This window comes from Halichoerus grypus, chromosome 6, assembly GCF_964656455.1.
Source record: "Halichoerus grypus chromosome 6, mHalGry1.hap1.1, whole genome shotgun sequence".
In the NCBI taxonomy this organism is placed as follows: Eukaryota; Metazoa; Chordata; class Mammalia; order Carnivora; family Phocidae; genus Halichoerus; species Halichoerus grypus.
In genome coordinates this window covers 79,141,456-79,154,590 of record NC_135717.1, presented here as the reverse complement: position 1 = coordinate 79,154,590, position 13,135 = coordinate 79,141,456, and the positions used below count along the sequence as shown (strand labels likewise).

The 13,135-nt window shown below is 43.4% G+C and overlaps 1 protein-coding gene across 1 annotated transcript in view; it reads left to right on the top strand.

Moving 5' to 3' along the window:
* Positions 1-13,135, top strand: part of LOC118535837 (uncharacterized) — a 117,094-nt gene that overhangs the window by 103,212 nt on the left and 747 nt on the right. The gene's annotated exons all lie outside the window — the stretch shown is intronic.

Genomic DNA, 13,135 nt, shown 5'->3' with positions numbered 1-13,135 from the left:
ATTAAAAAAATACCACAGGGGCGCCTGGCTGGCTCAGTCAGTAGAGCATGAGACTCTTGATCTCAGCGTCATGAGTTCAAGCCCCACGTGGGGCATAGAGATGACTTAAAAATATATATATACTGCAAGGATAGGTACGGAAATATTAACAGTATTGTCTCAGGGGGGCGGATAAGTGATTTTTCTTTCTTTCCTTTTAGAAAAATGATGTCTATGTAAACATTTTTCTAGAGTAAAACAGGTATTACTTTTACAGTGACAAAAATTATTCTAAATGAAGTTATATAATAATAACCTGGTGTGTGGGGTGGAAAATAAAGGGGTTTGGGTAGATAGTCCTTGGAGATCGAGTCTGAGTTGACCTCCTTTCTGATTTCACTATTGGAAGTCTGAGGAACGATCCTGTGGAGTCTATCCAGGCTTTGGTCAATACTACTCTGAAAAAAATTGATGACTATGTTAACCCCGGGTCTGTCTCTACTTCCAGGATGAGCCAGCTGAGCAATAACATCTTCAAAGTCACTGGCATGAAAACCCCCAAAAGAAAGAAGCGACTGTTTAAGAGTGTCAAATGGGAAAGAGATGATAATGATGACAGTCAGAAAGAGAAAATCTGGAAGTGGCTTCAAAGCCCTCTAAATTCATTGTGCAACCAGTCCAATAGGAGGGTGAAAAATGCTCCACTCGTAGTAGGCAATTCAGAGAAACAGTCAATACGGTCACAGGTCCCGACATCTGAAAGTCCACCTGTAGAAGCTGGGCCTGCCGCCAAATAAGTTGCTCCTAATTGCTCTGGGACTAAAGCCTTTTCCATTTGTTTGTCCAGATGTCAGTACTTTGCTTCCCAGTAGCTCTCCTACCATAGTCCAACTGGATGGGCTACTTTGGATTACACCCAAGGAGGCATTTTGGATCTTAGAAGACACAGTATGTTTCTGGTCCTTTCTCTCCCTAGGGGATTGTTGGCTATCAGCATACGCATTTGTCAATAAAACTTATTTTCTCATCCTAAGACAAGATGACTTTCATCTTAGTTTTGGGGGATTGGGGAGAAACCCGAATGAGAGGGACAGCTCTGGAAGTATCTCCTTCAACCTTCAGGTAAAGTTTCAAATGATAAGAGGGAGGAAGAGTAGGGTGGCAGAACAGCGTGGCACCTAGTGTCCAATCAATTGTTTTCACCTCCACACACGTTGGATGAAATTCCTAGGCCTGACACACTGCAGGGCACATTCAGATTTCAGGTTGGAGAAGAAAGAGGTGGGCTGTGGGTGTAAACTTTGGGGTGGCAATAACTCCAGCCCGATCTCTCTCACTTAAGAAAGAGCATTTGGATTGTGATGGAGTGACATTCTTGTTGGGATAACTTGGAGTCCATTCTAACTTTAAAAAAGTTTTTTTAAAGATTTATTTATTTATTTAAGAGAGAGAGAGAGGGAGCAGGGGGAGGGGCAGAAAGAGAGGAAGAGAGAATCCTGAAGCAGATTCCCTGCTGAGCACGGAGCCTGACGCAGGGCTCGATCCCATGACCCCAAGATCATGACCCAAGCTGAAATCAAGAGTCAGATGCTCAACTGAATGAGCCACCCAGAAGCCCTGAGGACAATAATTTTTTTTTTTTCAAAGGCCCTGACATTTAGGCTATTGGAACTCAGTTCTGAGAAGTTTGAAAGATGTGGAAAGAGGGGCACCTGGGCGGCTCAGTTGGTTAAGCCTCTGACTCTTGATCTCAGCCCAGGTCTTGATCTCAGGGTCATGAGTTCAGGCCCCACGTTGGGTTCCATGCTGGGCGTGGAGCCTACTTATAAACAAAAAACAATAGGTTGGAAAAAAAAATAAAGATGCGGAAAGACCAAAGAACTAGTTCCCACTTTGGTCAAATTGATTAATTTGACTTCTTTGAAGTTAACCATGATCAGAATGGTTTTGATTGCTTCTAAATTTTATGAACTTTTTAAAAATTTTATGAACTTTTATATAAAGTCCTTCTAAAACTGTTTTCCTCATATTTAAAAATGAGAATATTTAAACTTACTTTATAGGCTTTATGGAATGAATGAGATAGCCATGTACTTGGTATAGGTATAGAAATAAGTGCTTAATCAATGGCTGTCATTATTACCTGAGTATGATGGTTAATTTTGTGTGTCAGTGGGGTTGGGCCATAGTGCCCGCATATTTGGTTAAACTTTATTCTGGATGTTTCTATGAGGATGCCTTTGGATGAGATTGACATTGTAATTGTAAGTAAGTAAATCAGATTGCCCTCTATAATGTGGGTGGGCCTCATCCAATCAGTTGAAGACCTGAATAGAATAAAAAACTGACCTCCCGAGAGCAAGAGGGAATTCTGCCAGTAGATGACCTTTGGACTTGAACTGCAACATGAGCTCTTCCCTGTGTCTCCAGCCTGATGGTCCACTCTGCAGATTTTGGACTTGCTGGCCTCCATAATTGGCAATTCCTTAAATCTATCTCTTTCTTCCTTGCTCTTTCTTCACACACACACGCACACACACACACACACACATCCTATTGGTTCTGTTTCTCTGGAGAATCCTGACTAATACACCAGGTATAAGGCAGCATCCTCTGAGTCAATAGAAAAGTGTCAATACTTGGGGATGACAAAGGTGGAGTTGGTGGGAGTTGGTGGGAAAGCTAAACTTTAAAGATTTAGCTTCTGAACCAAAGCACTGAGACTTCCAGTGCTTTGTATATTGGCATGTGCCCCATTGGCCTTCAGCCTAGCTTTATGCTCTTTGACTTTCTGAATTTTATTTCAATTTCCTTTGAACTTGGACTTCTCAGGATACCCCCAACCCTGTCATGATCTCTAATTCTTGCCACCACTCCCTGGCTGCACATTCTGTATGAAGACAGCTGCCCCATCTGTATCCAGGTGTTCGTAGGGCCCCTAGTCTTGTATTTGGGGGGACCTTGACCAAATCAGCTACCCGGCAGAGGAAGCTGGTCAACGGCAGAGGGAGAGGTTGCACTCTCACTTGGTCCTAGTGTTAGCATCCTGTCTTCCTTTGCACAGTGCCCCCCTCCTGCCTTCCAGCACGCATCCCTCCCTTGTTCCTCTCCTCCCCTCCAGACTCCTTGAATGGGTGCAGTACTTCTGCTCCTCCAACCTTCTCATCATTTAGGCTTTTCTTAACCCTCGCAAAGTGATTTTGTTCCAACTACTGTACTAACTCTCCCTCCTCAAGTTGCCAGTGGATTTTTTTCTACTTATTGTTCTCCTTGACCTTGCTGTACCCAATATTTTTGGTCATTTTCTCTTTTGCCTTCGTGATGACCCTAATTTGCCCTCTACTGCTCTAGTCAATCAATTTCTCACTTCCTTCCCCCCACATGGGACCATTTCTTTTTTTTTTTTTTTTAAAGATTTTATTTATTTATTTGACAGAGAGAGACACAGCAAGAGAGGGAACACAAGCAGGGGGAGTGGGAGAGGGAGAAGCAGGCATCCTGCAGAGCAGGGAGCCCGATGCGGGGCTCGATCCCAGGACGCTGGGATCATGACATGAGCCGAAGGCAGACGCTTAACGACTGAGCCACCCAGGTGGATGGGGCCATTTCTTAAAGGTTATTCCCTGATTTTATCCTCTTTTAAAAAAAAATGTGTTCGGGCACCTAGGTGGCTCAGTCGTTAAGCGTCTGCCTTCGGCTCAGGTCATGATCCCAGAGTCCTGGGATCGAGCCCCGCATCGGGCTCCCTGCTCTGTGGGAAGCCTGCTTCTCCCTCTCCCACTCCCCCTGCTGTGTTCCTTCTCTTGCTGTGTCTCTCTCTGTCAAATAAATAAATAAAATCTTTAAAAAAATTGTGTTAAAATATATATAACATAAGATTAACTGATTAACTATTTTTAAGTGTACAGTTTAGTGGTAAGTGCATTTACTTTGTTGTGCAACTGATGTCCAGAACTCCCTTCTTCTCACAACACTGAAACTCTCTACCCATTAAACAACAATTCCCAATTTCCCATTCAACTCAGGCCCTGATAACTTCCATTCTACTTTCTGTCTCTATGAATTTGCTACTCTGGGTACATCATGTAAGTGGAATCATACAGTATTTGTCTTTTTGTGACTGGCTTATTTCACTTATCACAATGTGATAGTTGGTTTTTTGTGTCAATTTGAAGTGGGCCATGGTGTCCAAATATTTGGTCAAACATTATTCTGGATGTTTCTGTGAAGATGGTTTGTTGTTGTTGTTTTTTAATAGATTTTAATTAATTAATTAATTTATTTATTTATTTTAGAGAGAGAGAGCGTGTGTGTGTGGGGGAGGAGCAGAGGGGGGAGGAAGAGGGAGGGGGAAAGACTCTTAAGCAGACGGCACAGAGCCTGACTCGGGGCTTGATCTCACGACCCTGAGATCATGACCTGAGCTGAAACCAAGAGTTGGACGTTTAACTGACTAAGCCACCTAGGCGCCCTGTGAAGGTGGTTTTTAGATGAGATGGACATTGAAATGAGTGGATTCTGAGTAGAGCAGATTATTCTCCATAATGTGGGTTGGCTGCATTTAATCAGGTGAAGGCCTTTAACAGAACAAGAGGAGATTCCTCAGAGCAAGAAGAGATTGTGCCAGCCCACAGCCTTTGTACTGGAGTCTCCAGCCTGCCTGCTGGCTTACCTCATCAGATTTTGGCCTTGCCAAACCTCCACTATGTGAGCCAATTCCTTAAAATAAATCTCTCTCTATACACATCCTGTTGAACCTGTTTCTCTGGATAACCCTGACTATCCATGTTGTAACATATGTCAGAATGTCCTTTCATTTTAAGGCTCGAAGATATTCCATTGTATATAAATGTCACATTTTGTTTATTCATTCATCTGTTGATGGACACTTGGGTCCCTTCCACCTTTTGGCTATTGTGAATAATGTGGCCATAAACATGTGTGTACAAATACCTATTCAAGTCCCTGCATTCACTGCTTTTGGGTAGATACCCAGAAGTGGAATTGCTGGATCATATGGTAATTTTATTTTTAATTGTCTGGGGAACCATCCTACTGTTTTCCGTAGTAGCTACACCATTTTACAGTCCCACCAGCAGTGTGCAAACGTTCCAATTTCTCCACATCCTTACTAACCCTCGTTATTTTCTGTGTGTTCTCACAGTTACCATCCTAATGCGTGTAAGGTGGTATCTCATTGTGGTTTTGGTTTGCATTTCCCTAGTGATGAGTGATGTGAGGGATGTTGAGCATCTTATCATGTGCTTGTTGGCCATTTGGGTCATGTGAATAGCTTTGTTCAGATGCTTTGCCAATTTTTTAATTGGGCTGTTTTTGTTGTTGCTGTTGTTGCCTACAACTCAACAGTAGGAGATATTTACATATTCTAAATATTAGCCCTTTATCAGATATAGGATTTGCAGGTGTTTTCTCCCATTCTGTAGGCAACTTTTTCACTCTGTTGATTGTGTCTTTTGAGGCACAGAAGTTTTAAAGTTTATTGTTGTCCGATTTATCCATTTTTACTTTTGCTCCCTGTGCTTTTGGAATCCTATCCGAGAAATCATTGCCAAATCCAAATCCCCTATGTTTTCTTTTAAGAGTTTTATACTTTTAGGGGCGCCTGGGTGGCTCAGTCATTAAGCGTCTGCCTTCAGCTCAGGTCATGATCCCAGAGTCCTGGGATCGAGCCCCGCATCGGGCTCCCTGCTCCGCGGGAAGCCTGTTTCTTCCTCTCCCACTCCCCCTACTTGTGTTCCTTCTCTTGCTGTGTCTCTCTCTGTCAAATAAATAAATAAAATCTTTAAAAAAAAAAAGAGTTTTATACTTTTAGCTTTTACATTTAAATCCATTTTGGGTTAATTTTTTTTAAGTGGGCTCCATGCCCATCATGGAACCCAGTGTGGAGCTTGAACTCAGGACCCTGAGATCAAGACCTGAGCTGATATCAAGAGTTGGTGACTCAACTGACTGAGCCACCCAGGCACCCCTGGGCTAATTTTTATATATGGTATAAGGTAAGGATCCAACTTCATTTTTTGCATGTCGATGCCTCCCCCCCCTTTTTTAAACTGTTCACACCTTCAGAAATTTTATAACTCACTGTGGCTTTAGTTCTTTTACCCAGAGGTGATCAAATCCATATACCTAGCCTCTACCTCTTTCCTGAACTCTAGTCCTCCATTTTCAAACAATGTTTCATGGAAACATTGAGGGGGGGCAGCCTATAAATCCAGTCCAACAAATGAGATCGACCTATTTTTTTTTTAAGATTTTATTTATTTAAGAGAGAGCGACAGAGAGAGTGCGCACTTGTGTGTTGGGGGAGGGGCAGAGGGAGAGGGAGAAGCAGACTCCCCGCTCAGCAGGGAGCCCACACAGGGCTTGATCTCAGGACCCCGAGATCATGACCTGAGCCAAAGGCAGACACTCAACTGACTGAGCCACCCAGGCTCCCCTAAGATTGACCTATTATGTGAGGAAACAGAATGTATCCCATGCCCACTAGAGTGTGGCTTAATGAGGAAAAGTTATATACCTAGATATACATTGGACATAGTAATCAAAGACATTAGGGCTCAGAGAAATGTTACTATGGTGCATCTTGCACTCTTCCAGGGAGAGGCACATGGAGTCTTGGGGATGGGAGCAATCTGGTCTCTGGAGGTTTTCTCTCTCTCTCTCTTTTTTTTAAGTAGCCTCCACACCCAACGTGGAGCCCAACACAGGGCTTGAACTCATGACCCTGAGATCAAGACCTGAACTGAGATCAAGAGTCAGAGACTTAATGGACTGAGCCCCCCAGGTGCCCCTGAAGGCTTTCTCTTATATGACAGGCACATTTCATGGAGTTTCCCAGTGCCTAGGTGATATGTCACACTCAAATTCCTATGTTTTCCTTGTTCTGATTGTATGCTTACCAAGCAATCGTCCAATTCACATTGGCTTCCCAAATAGGAAGAGATCAATTATTCTACTTACTGGAAATGGCTCCTTTATAAATGAATCCATTGACAAGGGTGTAAATATAGTGATCATGCATTTGTATGATGTAAACTTTCTGAGTTTACTAAGATAATTCAGCTTCTGGACTGATGCTCAGTTGGTATTTATTGAATGAATGAATATGATGGCCAGGCTATACCCTGGAAAAAGATGCCTTTGAGAGGCCCTGGTCCTGCTTGTAACATGGCATGTAACTAATGTGTACCCCATCAAACTGCATAACTTCAAATATCTCAAAGATAGAATATTCCCATCCCCCTCTTCAAAATACATTATCCCTCCTGACCTCCTTATTTCTGCTTTTCCAATTGCCAAAGGCCTAAATCTCAAAATTTGATTCACAGTTAGGACCCAACTTTACTTATTATTAGATTTTATTTATTTATTGTTAGATTTATATATATATCGCAGCTGTATCTAAAAGGGATCTAAGAAAACCTATAATAAAAGCATAGGATTACTAAAACCAAACCCAATTCATATTAGTACTTACCTTTGTTGAGCTTTTATAATATGGCATGCCAGGAGCTAAGCCCTCAATGTTACCAAGATGAATCTCGTTTATCTCAGAAGAATCCTGTAAGGTTGGTCCTGCTATTATCTCCATTTTATAGCTGAGAAAACTGAGGCCCAGAGGCCTTAAACAGCTTGCCAGGGTCACTGAGACTGTTAACAGTGGATCTGAATCCAGATGGTCTGACTACTAGAGCGTGTACTTAAAATTATCAAGAAGTAATGAGAACAGAAAAATAAGTATCAAAAAACACTGGCCAATCGGGGGCGCCTGGGTGGCTCAATTGGTGTGTCTGACTTTTGGTTTCAGCTCAGGTCATGATCTCCTGAGTCGTGAGATCAAGCTCTTCGCTCAGCAGGAAGTCTGCTTGAGATTCTCTGTCTCTCTCTGCCCCTCCCCCTACTTGCGTGTGTGGGCACTCGAGTGCGCCCGCTCGCTCTCTCTCTTTCTAAAATAAATAAATAAAAAACAAAAAAACCACTGGCCAATGAAAAACTAAAACAATGCACATTGAGTTTTGAGATTATTAGCAGCAGAGGCAAAGAGGAATATATAATGGGCTTAAGTAGCTCTTGATGTGGAGAACAAAGGCAAAAGGAAATATAGATACAATTAAATTTCCTTCTAACTTGCCGCCCACTGACAAATACTTGAGACAGGCAGAATTTGACGTTCCTCCAGCAACTCCCAACTTTCTTAATGTTAATGCCTTGCTAGAGGGAAAAACCACCTTAGCTTGACAATAGCTAGGCCTCCAGGATCCTGCAAATCTTCTTTAACATATGAAAATCCTTTTGGAGACTTCCTTTGTCTCTACCTCCCTCCCCATTTAAAAGTATATAATCCATTGCTCCTCAGAACTCCAGGGCAGCTTTTCTGCCCACTGGTCCTGTCCCCGTGCTTTAATAAAACCACCTTTTTTGCACCGAAACCGTCTCAAGAATCCTCTCGTGACCCTTTGCTCCTGGACCCCAACATCCAATCACACCAGCTCTCACTGTTGAGTTACAGAAAGCATATTTGTACATGAGTGGAAAGTTTTTTCTCCCTGGCCTTGAGTTTAGCAAGGAATTTGTTCAGAAGGTCTTTGAGTTAATTCAATGAATGGCATCATCTGAGGCTGTTTAATAAGAAATGCAGAGGTGCTCCCCATAGGTCTAACAGTCCTGATTTTACCCTTGGGACAAAGCCCAGGGTCTAATGTTAGGAGTGTGGATCTTATAGGATGATGCCTGGAACAGGGATGAGAAGAGGATAGAGGGTCACCTGCAGGTTTATAGGCTCATAGGAACTGCCTCTACCCTTTCCATTCCTATTGCTGCCACTCTTGAAGTCCGCGTCCCTATTGCATGGTCGGGTTTACTGCACAACCTGGCTTGTTCGCTTGCTTCTGGTCTCTCCGCTCCAAAACATCCTTTGAGACAGAGAAACTGAGGGACTTCATAAAAAATCTGCTTTCTGCTTCTTCTCCTGCTTCTATCTTTGCTAGGACCTGCACCCCCACTTTACCCATGCCTCATAGTGCAAATAATGTAGGTCCTCCTTTGGAACGGAGTTAATGATTTCTTTCGAATAATTAACATCTAAGGAAGGACCAGGTGCGCATGACCGGAAGAAGTCATCCCATGTGTGTTCCAGACCATGGGCACTAGACATCTTGACACTAAGACCCCCTGGCTCCAAGGAATAACACCTGGGCCCTCATCTTTGTTCTAACTGGTTCCTGGATGCCTGAGAGGATACATACCCCAGACCACCCTCCTCAATAAAAACCCCAGACCCTAAACATAGACAAGACTCTCTTCTTTCCTTTCTGAGTCTCCCAGACACTCTGTATCTGCACTCTTTCAATACCTCCAATAAACTCGGCTTTCACCTTCTGCTTGGCTCACATTTGATTTCTATCCTGCATGCAGCCAGGGGCCCTCCTGGCTGGTCCAGTGGGACCCCCCTCTGAGTCCCAGGACCTGGTCTGTTGGCATCACTTTCACATTGCTTCTGGCTTAATATTTCCAAGACATTGCTTTTTCAATTTCGCCCCTCTGTTCAAAAACATTTCAGTGACTTGCAAATTGCTTAAAAAGGAAACCACAGGCCTAAAATGCTGTCACGTAGGCCAAATCAATAAACCAAGTATCAACACCTAACCTAACTGCAGTTTGAACCCCCAGGAATGTAACCTTTAACCAGTCAACAGGGAATTTGCTGGTCAATGACCAGGAAATTTACTGATAGACCCCTTCTGCTCCCTTTGGGGTGGAGTCCGGGGGGCAACCTTGCCAAAACAATTCATTCCTCGCTAATAAATTCCTTTCTTCCTTTTTAATGCCTTCTTTGTCTTTAAAAACCTTTCTTTTGTTTAACTCAGTGGAACTCCTCTCTGCTTCCTAGATGGGATGCGTGAATTGTTTAAAAAAGCCAATTAGATCTTCAAATTTACTTGGTTGAATTTTGTTTTGTTTTTAACAAGTATGAAGTCTAATGTATTATCTTGCTTTTTAAAGTCTTCTGCAACCAGACCCTGACTTACCTTCATGTCTTCCCCTCTCCTATTCCTTAAATGGTGCTTCTGAAATCAGAGGCTTCAATACCCTAGGAGTGTGTGTGTGTGTGTGTGTGTGTGTGTGTATGTGTGTGTGTGTGTGTGTGTGTGTGTGTGTGTGTGGCAAGGAGGGAGAGGGACCTTTGATGCAATAGGGCCAAAACGTAGTGAACATTATCTCTAAGTGTCAAGTTTACCAGATGACAGTTACTCTAAAGTTTTTTGTTTGTTTGTTTGTTTGTTTTTTTGTTTTGTCTAAAACATGCTATAGGGGCGCCTGGGTGGCTCAGTCGTTAACCGTCTGCCTTTGGCTTGGGTCATGATCCCAAGATCCTGGGATCGAGTCCTGAGTCAGGCTCCCTGTCCGTGGGAAGCCTGCTTCTCCCTCTCCCACTCCCCCTGCTTGTGTTCCCTCTCTCGCTGTCTCTCTCCGTATCAAAAAATAAATCTTAAAAAAAAAACAAAAAAAACCCAACAAAAAACATGCTATAGAGTAGAGTGCAACATTACATCAACTTTAAAGCTAAAACCAAGGCATCACAGAGCTTTTCGGGATTTTGGTGGGCCACACTTCAAGACCCTATTACTTTCTTATCGTCTTCAAACTACCCGTCACTGGTAGTCATAAGTACTCATAAAAAACTGACCTCGGAATTGATGTGGGAAACGAAGAAGGAAAATTATTAAATTTCCTTACTACCTACAGCCCACTGACAAGTCCTTGAAACAGGTAGAGTGACATTCCTCTAGGGACTCAACTGCCTCAATGTTGACACTTTGCTAAGGTCAAAAGACAATCCTAGCTGCCCCCCGCCCCCGGATCCTGTAAGCCTTCTTTAACATATAAAAATTCTTTTTGAAACTTTCTTTATCTCTACCCCCCCAAGATACGTGTTGGCAATCATCCCCCAAGAATATGGCCCACCGATATCCATCTGAAGGGTCTTATGACTAAGGTTTTATTAGACGGTAATAAATGGCCTTTTCCCAACAATAGCCAGTCCCCTCAAGGTCCTGGAAACCTTGCTTCCAAAATTCTTTAGAGACTTACACTATCCCTAGCCCCCTCCCAATTTGAAAGTCTATAATGGGCCACTCTTCATGACCCCGGTGCAGCTCTCTGCCCATGGGTCCTGTCCCCGTGCTTTAATAAAACCACCTTTTTGCACCAAAGACGTCTCAAGAATTCTTTCTTGGCCATCGGCTTCGAACTCTAATGTTCCTTCCAAAATCAGAATCACCTTTTGTAAACTCCCACTTTTATGCAGTTTTTAACTTTTATGCTTTTTTTTTTTGATTTTATTTATTTATCTGAGAGAGAGAATGGGAGACAGAGAGCATGAGAGGGGAAGGGTCAGAGGGAGAAGCAGACCCCCCGCTGAGCAGGGAGCCCGATGTGGGACTCGATCCCAGGACTCCAGAATCATGAACTGAGCCGAAGGCAGTCGCTCAACCAACTGAGCCACCCAGGCGCCCTAACTTTTATGCTTTTATGAGGTTTTTAACACTGGTTCCTCTCCCTGAAAGCCTTTCCTTCAAATTCCAGCAAACTGTCCCTAACATCCCTTGATCCTGCTGGGAAATCACACCAATTACCTATGTCATTCCAGGGGGAGCACTTAGTATAAAATGCCTCCTTTATCATTTCTTTCTATCTATCTATCTATCTATTTATTTATTTATTTATTTATTTGACAGAGAGAGAGACAGCGAGAGAGGGAACACAAGCAGGGGGAGTGGGAAAGGGAGAAGCAGGCTTCCTGCTGAGCAGGGAGCCCAATGCGGGGCTCAATCCCAGGACCCTGAGATCATGACCTGAGCCGAAGGCAGTCGCTTAACCAACTGAGCCACCCAGGCGCCCCTCCTTTATCATTTCTTAGAATCATTCTGTGATATTGTGGCAATAAATATATATTTGGTATTTGTCCCCATTCCTAGCACAGAACTCCTAAAATCCTTGGAATTTCCTGAGATCGATGGAGGTGTGTTATGTTAATGTAGTGATTTTTGGAAGGCCCCTAGGTAACCTAAGGATGGGGGGTTGGTTGCCAGAGGAGCCAACCAAGAGATTAGAAGGTGGGACACCCCCCAGCCTTCCTGGGAAGGGAAAAGGCCAGGAGATAGAGTTCAATCACCAATGGCTAATGATTTAATCAATCATGCCTGAGTAATGAAACTTCCATAAAACCCCAAAAGTAGGGGGTTCAGAGATCTTCTATGTCAGTGAATGCATGCAGGTCCTGGGAGAGTGGCATAGCTAGAGAAGGCATGGAAGCTTCCCACGTAACCTTGCCCTATGCATCTTTTTCATCTGTCCCTGAGTTTTAGCCTTTTATTAAAACAAACAAAAAAACAAACAAAAAAACAAAAAAAACCCCTGGCGACCTAGTAAGCAAAATATTTCCCTGAGCGTCTACAGCAAATTAATCCGCCTGGGATGGGGGTGGGGTCATGGGAACCTCCCATCAACTATAGCCTGGTGGGTCAGAAGCACCGGTAACAACCTAGACCTGTAATTGGTGCCTGAAGTGGGGGCAGGAGCAGTCTTGTAGGACTGAGCCCTTAACCTGTAGGATCTAACGCTATCTCCAGATAGTGTCAGAAATTAGTTCAGTTTGGTGGTGTTGGAAAAAACACACACTGGACATACTTTTCAGAAAGTTGGTAGGGATCAGATATAGGTCTTAATTCCCAGAGTGAACAAAGGAGAACCCAAGTCCAGAGAGGTGAAGGTGACATGTTTGTTCTAACTAGAAGGTGTGCTCCCTGATGGTAGGGCTGGTGCTTTATCTTCCTTGCCCCCTCAGGGGAGTACCTGGCACTTCGTGGGAGCAATAATCTAAACTCTTCTTCTAGAGTGCTTTAATTTACACGATTTCAAGATATCCAAGACCCTGCACAACCCAACCCTGTCGAGGTGAGCAGGGCAGATGCCGTCCATTTTAGAGGTAAAATAACTGAGGTTCACTCATAAAGCCTGACAAGAGCCAGGACCAGAATACGGGTTTCCTGATTTTTGGCTACAGCATCTCGTCGTTTGCGTGTTTGGTCAATTTGATCAAGTCAAGGAACTGTTGAGCTCAGTACATTTGGCG